Genomic DNA, 7,068 nt, shown 5'->3' on the forward strand with positions numbered 1-7,068 from the left:
AAACATATGCAACACCACAAACATACATAGATCTAGCTAGGCCATAAGAAGTGCATGTGCACGTTGTTGGAGGGAGAACAACATAAAGATAGCTTCCCCCTTACTTACCTATCAAAAAAAGGTAATTTAACGACTTAATTTGGATTAATCTATGGTGCAAATGAGGTGAGGAGGAGGCAGCCGAGACAAGCTTGGAGGAGGAGGTGGAGAGAATGAAGTGGGGAAAGTGAGTGGGTAGGTGTGGCTGTCCAAAATATCTAGCTGGTCCCAGGTTACTAATGGCGCACCACCTACAAATGCGCCATTAGTAACCCTGCTTACTAATGGCGCACCTGCTAGTGGTGCGCCATTAGTAGTTTTGCAAAAAAAAATAAAAAAAATACACTAATGGCGCACCAGGGCACAGTGCGCCATTACTAGTTTAAACTAGTAATGGCGCACTATATCCTGGTGCGCCATTAGTAGTTTTGCAAAAAATAAAATAAAAAAATATAGTAGTGGCGCACTATGTGGCTGGTGCGCCATTACTAGTTAGAACTAGTAATGGCGCACTGTGCCCTGGTGCGCCATTAGTATGTTTGGAAAATAAAAAATCGTTACTAGTGGCGCACCGTGTGTCTGGTGCGCCATTAGTGTCTTTCACACTAATGGCGCACCAGCACATGGTGCGCCACTGCTATATAGTAGTAGCGCACCAGCACATGGTGCGCCACTGCTATATAGTAGTGGCGCACCACATGTCTGGTGCGCCATTAGTGGTCATTTCATCTATAGCCCTTTTCTTAGTAGTGTACCATGAAATAGATCCTTGGTTGCAACCTATGTTTCTTTAATATAATTAATCTCAGAACCAAACCAAAACTGGTTGTAAGCCCTAAGCCCTAAGGCGTGTTGCTCAGTGCAATCCGCAAAGTTATAATGATATAGTGTACAACATAGCCAAAGGTAACTCATACCAAAAGCAAGGGATTGGTGTTGCGCGCAAGATAACTGATCCGTGTCAAGCTCACTACAAAGCATAAGATGAAGAGGATCAGGATAAACTTCTATGTTACAGAAATGAGTGCAGACTGCAGGCCTTTATTAAATATAAAACCAAGGATACGCTAGACTTGAGGCCACAAAGCAAAACCTGAAACAAACATGAAACAAAGACATAAGAAACCATAGCAAATCTCGACACGGGTACAACTTGCAAGTCTGGGCATGAAGCCAAAACTGGGCAGTCACATGAGAGGAAATAAAACGACATTTTTCTGCCACAACTCCTATATGTGATCACCTCAAATGCCAAATACATTACAGCCAAGAAAGAAAACATTAACCAGCTAGAGAATATAAACACCTCTCTAATAGGAAATAATGTAGTTTAATCGGCAAGGTACTACCACTGTCCAGCATGAAAGAAAAACAAATAAATCTTATATGTGCACTGCCCTAGTTATGTTCTTAGCATATCTCTGGAATGAAATTTAGAACCAAGATGTCCAGATATAACAGAAGGTCAAACATAGGTCTTTATGAAATAATAACTACATGCAAATATCAAACAGACAATATATGATCACCCTCCTCTATATCTTACTTCAGAAAAAGAGCAGATTTTGTGCCTAAGTTGAAATTGAAACTGTATGCTCAATATTTATGAAATTTCTAGCTCAATATGTGCCTAATCATATCTATCACATGCCTTTGTCACATAAACAGGGCAAGTAATCAAACAGAATAGGAAAAATGCAAGGTATCATGATGATACTACTACATAAAGCAAGTTTCGATGCCCTAATTCAACTTTTGTAGCAGTGTGGACCAAAAAGGAAGAGTGCCCTCTCCCTCCTCGACACTTCCTTCTCTATTCTTGCTCACCTCCGACATGCTCAGGAGTTTGGCTTTGTGGCAGCGACAAATCTGGTAGTGGCGCCGATGGGAAATGAGATCAGCAACATAAATAAAAAATAATAGGTAGGCATTACGAAGTGGGCTCACCTTTGGAAGAGCATGGTGTTGGTATTTGGCGTCATGGGATGACTGTGCAAGTTTAGCAACAAACACACTTCCTACTCTGAATATTATCTTGCCCTCATAATTATTATCGAAACTGAAAATAGTATGCAACCATTAGACATTGTTTTAGGACAAATGAGAATTACACTCATAATTATTTAGTTAGGCCTCACATATCAGAAAGTAGACAAAGTTGAACTGTTCGACAAAAGCTTCACATTAACGCAAGTATATCACTTAATAAGCAGTTGACCTACCGAGTAGCAATACCACGTCATCATGGGCCAGAATTCTAATTAATTTTCATAATAAATTCACCACCACTAAGGAACATAATCAATTTTGAAGAAATGTGCATATCCTGTTATAACATTTGGCAACTGATCATAAACATTAAGGAGAAAAGCAAGTGTGTACCAGTAATTTTTAGTACAGAACATCATGGCAGCATTAGAAGCAAGCAAAAACATTCACCTCCTACCTGAGCTCTGATCTTCACATGCCTAATTTTTTTGACAGTTCATACCAAAAGGACCAGCAATAATGGATTGGATAGTGCTCACTTCCTGCAATACATGCACACTGCAAAGAAAATTGCATAACAATCAGACCTTGCAAATACTTGCGATGGTCAGGTTGATCTAAAGATTACACAAATGATGGCGACATCTATATAGCTACGATGGATATTATATGCGGTAGATTGGGATCGCGCCTTGGCGCGAGGGTGCCGGTCCAAACGCCAGGTTTAGCATATGCATTCTCACTGTATGCATCATACAAAGAATAATGGCCAAGGTAACCGTGTTTACAATCCACTCAGTATATCGTAATAGAAATTCCAAGGACAATCTATATACAGTTGTTCTCAGGCATCAGCCCTGTATCTTGAACTTTAACAATAAGCTTATCAAAATCAAAATGGCCTAAGAAAGCACTTGCGTGAAGTCCAAAGGAAGCATCCATGCACACACATGAAACGAAACAGGAAAGAAAACTTTATTATGACACCCAACTATTTCAATAATCAACAAACAATGCGTTATCAAGAATGCATCATTATTGATCTATACCATCTACTTCAACAGGCAAGATTTTTCTACCACAGAAGAGCCGCACCGGGCTCACACCCATCCACAGAGCCCGACAAATGAGCCCCACCAGCGATTGAGCACGCAGTGATACAAAACATGAGTTTTGTAGTCTCAATTAGGAAGATAAATAAAAATTGCATCAAGTAGCAGGTAGGCTGTATACTACATACATAAACTTGGATCGGATTTGATGGCATGCGAAATTTGAAAAGTTTCAATGTAATTAGATACAGAAGATGTAGGATTTGTTCCTCTAGACAACCATATATAAGCAAGACCTTTAGTTACATAGAGAAGGAAAATGTATTGCCTATAGAAACAACAATCACATCCAAAAAACATAAGAATCTAGACAGAACAGACTCCAGTGCCATTTGTCCATATCTAATGTTTTCCGGTCAAAATAGATAGCAGAGAGGGAACCAGGGGCTTACCAGCAGAGATGCAGGAGTGAAAGAAGAATTGATGCCACTGGAGGGGCGGGGCGGGAGGCATCAGAGTGGAAGAAGAATCCCCTGTGCACACTCTATCGCGCACCACCAATGCACATCAGGGAACCAAACCTAGCAACCACACATGACAACTGAAATGAGCCATGTCATAATCACTTTGATCAATATAAAGCATGGAATGCAACAAAAATGTCTGGGCTTTGTCCAGAGCTACACAAAAATACGCATCCATCGCTTTGTTCAAAGCTACAGTACAGTTTAGTTGTGTGCTTGAACCCCGCATTTATTTATTCTAGTACACTACAGTTGTGTGCAGGGCATCCAGGTTCCTAGTAACTGATAACTTGTTGATCTTTCTTAGTGGGAGAAATCTCTGATGGACCCTAATACCATCTGTTCTTTTATTGATTTGATTGATGGAATGCACTTGACTGTAAGAAAATTAGATTAGATGATATGCCTAGCAAAGAAGAAAAATAGAAACCTGAGAGGCACTAAGCATAATTGTTGGTGGCAACAAACAAGGCTAGCAACCGCTGTTCCTGAAATAGATCCCAAGACCTAACTTTGTTTGTGTGTCTACATGCATCATGATCAGGGAGGGAACCAAGCCTTCATAAATGCATAGTAAGGTAGGCTAAACCTGCTATTGGAAGTAAGATAGTGACTGTCTCAATGCAAGTAAATCTTGCTTCTGTGTCATTCATAACCAGCCTCCATGATCTAACTGAATCAATCAACTTACCTTAACCAGGATTAAGAGTAGAACAACTGAATGCGGCAATAAAAAAATAGAGAGCTAGCTTGTATTAGAGATGAGAAGGGGGGATAATAGTATTGAAGTGACAGAACAATGTTTCGATTATCTTCGCCCTTCTCTGGATCTGATCTAAAACAGAGCAATATCTAGGGAGCCTTGATGCAGAAACTCAGCAAGCCATTTTTGAGAACTCGGTGTTCTCACAACCTACATTTGAACTGATTATAATTAGAAAAAGCAACATATCAGTATAGTAATAAAGGCAAAGGTGGGGTTGTGGGAGTAATGGGGGTACAGGCAGTAAAGGAATCTGAACCTTTTCCATGCCGCCTCATCATCTTCCTCTTGCTCTCTTCGCACCAATTTAGCAACCTCTCGCAACGTGAAGGAGTGAGCCTCACATCCAGCGCCTGCGGTGGGCGCTCCTCGCACAGATGTAATCTGCCCTCGCCGCTCCCAGGTCGGAATTAAGCACATAAAATGATACCTATGCAGAAAATCAGTGAGCAAATATATTTGGATCCAAATAAATTAACTGTAAATTTTGAGTCGGTGACCTGGAACTCGAATATGCCAAACATGTGTAAACAAATAAATGGAAGATGTATGACTAATTGGAGTAAAATATACGGTGATTAACCCAAGAGTAATATTTGCATATGTTTGCAGTGTAGTTGATCATGATGCACTACACAATATCAACAGGCTACTGCTCTTTGATGCAACAATATTTTATTCATAACTTGTATTCCTTAGAAGCTTTTATTCAAAGTTAATATGGTTATGATGTTTCAGAAGTTACAGGACACACAAGAGGCACATCAACTACGGATTTGTGGACTGGGTAGATACTTGTATGTTTTTGTAAGAAAGCACGTATCCAAGGGGGAGCACCCACGGGTGGCGCTGGCGAGCGCGCGGTCGGCTATGACCACCTTGACCCGCCACTCACTCCGGTGCTGCATCCAGGAACGAGCATGCAGCATGGTATCCTCTCGGCACTTGGGAGGATGCATCTAACGCACATCCCAGCACCATAAAAACTATAGAATTGACCATCCATTCATATCAATCAAGTGATGAGATAATCAGAATCATTGCAGTTTAAGAGACCATGGACCATATGCTATTCCAGCCCCTAGTATCTTGAAATTCAACTTTGGGACAACAACATCCATATGTCAGAATCAGCAAAGCAACCTCGATCAACAGGGACGGGAGATCATAGTAACCTAACATGTTATTAGCTCATGGCAGTCACCAATAATAGCAAATCCTAACCCTAGAATAGCAACAAATCAAATGGCAACAAAAGACCTAGATGAGCACGGGGAGATAACAAATCGAACTAAAAAATATAATACAAGAGTAGCGGTTCCTAGATGATGGATGCAGTAGCAGCCAGAGAGAGAGAGAGAGAGGGCCTGGAGTAGAACTGCAGCCGAGCCCTGCCTAGCGATGCAGTAGAAGGAGGGGCCACGGGGGAGCACTTGCAGTCAGCGTAGAAGGAGGAGTGATGGGGGAGCCACATCGAGCGCCTCCGGCAGGTGCTCCTCGCCCTGCGCCTCTACCCCCGCCGCTTCGGGCCGCAGCCGTGCTCAACAACGCCCCGCCGCGCCCGGGATCGAGCTCGACCACGGCCGCCCCGAATAGGAGCAAATAAGGCGGTGCTTCCCGGAGGTGAAGGAGTTGGCGGGCCGGCGGCCGGCGGCGCGAGGGGCGGGGAAGAGAGGAAGAGCGCGTGCTTTGGTAGGGTAAGGGGCGGCGGCGGCTCCCCCTCCGTGAACAGGAAGAGGGAGGAAGACAATTGGGGAGAAACCATATGGGCATTGGGCTTTTATACCCCATAGGGAAATTACGAAAATACCCTCGGCGGGGGACGGGAATAACGGCGGTGGCACGAGATCTTTACAGCGGGGGGTGAAACTGTTCATTGTAGCAGTAACTCGAGGTCGATCCGACGGCCCAGCTCCTCCCACCTCTCGTTCCGACGCCCGAAAACGCATCAAGCGACTCGATCCGACGGCCGACAGTGGCTAAGCTCTGAGAGAGCTCATGTTCTCCCTATATACTTATATCAGGATCCGTAAACATCTGATAGAGGAGGATACAGAGTATCAAGAACCAGTTCGAAATTTCATTATTTAGTCTTTGGAATTCAATATGGCTTAATGTACTGCCTGAAAATATTCGATGGAGTCTTACAGGATGTAGGGGCACCCGGGTGTTGAAAGTCCTGTCTCAAACCTGCTATACTGAACTGTGTTACAGAATTGCTTTGCATTTTCCATTTGTAATAACATAATTGCGGCGATGATGGTCGATGTCCCCCCATGTCGGCTGTGTTGCGGATGCCCCCGAGCCCACTATCTCTTCTCCCATCCTCCAGGTCTCGTGTCGGCGGCCTCAGGGAGACGATGGAGTTGGTTCGGCGCCCGTGGTGGCACATGTTGGTGGGCGGCATGCTGGGCGGTGCACTATGGATCATCTGGGGTGGTGGTGGGGGTTTGGGTCGGAAGAAATCCCTGGCGGCTCGTCCAGCCCCGACGCGGCGACGCCTGCGGGTGCCGCCGAACCTTCCTGAAGGGCGTCGGGTACACCCTCCCCCACTGCCCCCCCCCCCCGCACGTACCGGGGGAAACCTAGGACTAGTCCGGGCAACAACGGCGTCGTCGTCGTCTCCTTCTTGAAGGTGTTGCTTGGTACACGGCGCTTCGAAGTGCTGCGCGTGTGGTGGTACTTCTCCGGAGGGTGCAGC

Source organism: Triticum aestivum, chromosome 1D (genome assembly GCF_018294505.1).
Source record: "Triticum aestivum cultivar Chinese Spring chromosome 1D, IWGSC CS RefSeq v2.1, whole genome shotgun sequence".
In the NCBI taxonomy this organism is placed as follows: Eukaryota; Viridiplantae; Streptophyta; class Magnoliopsida; order Poales; family Poaceae; genus Triticum; species Triticum aestivum.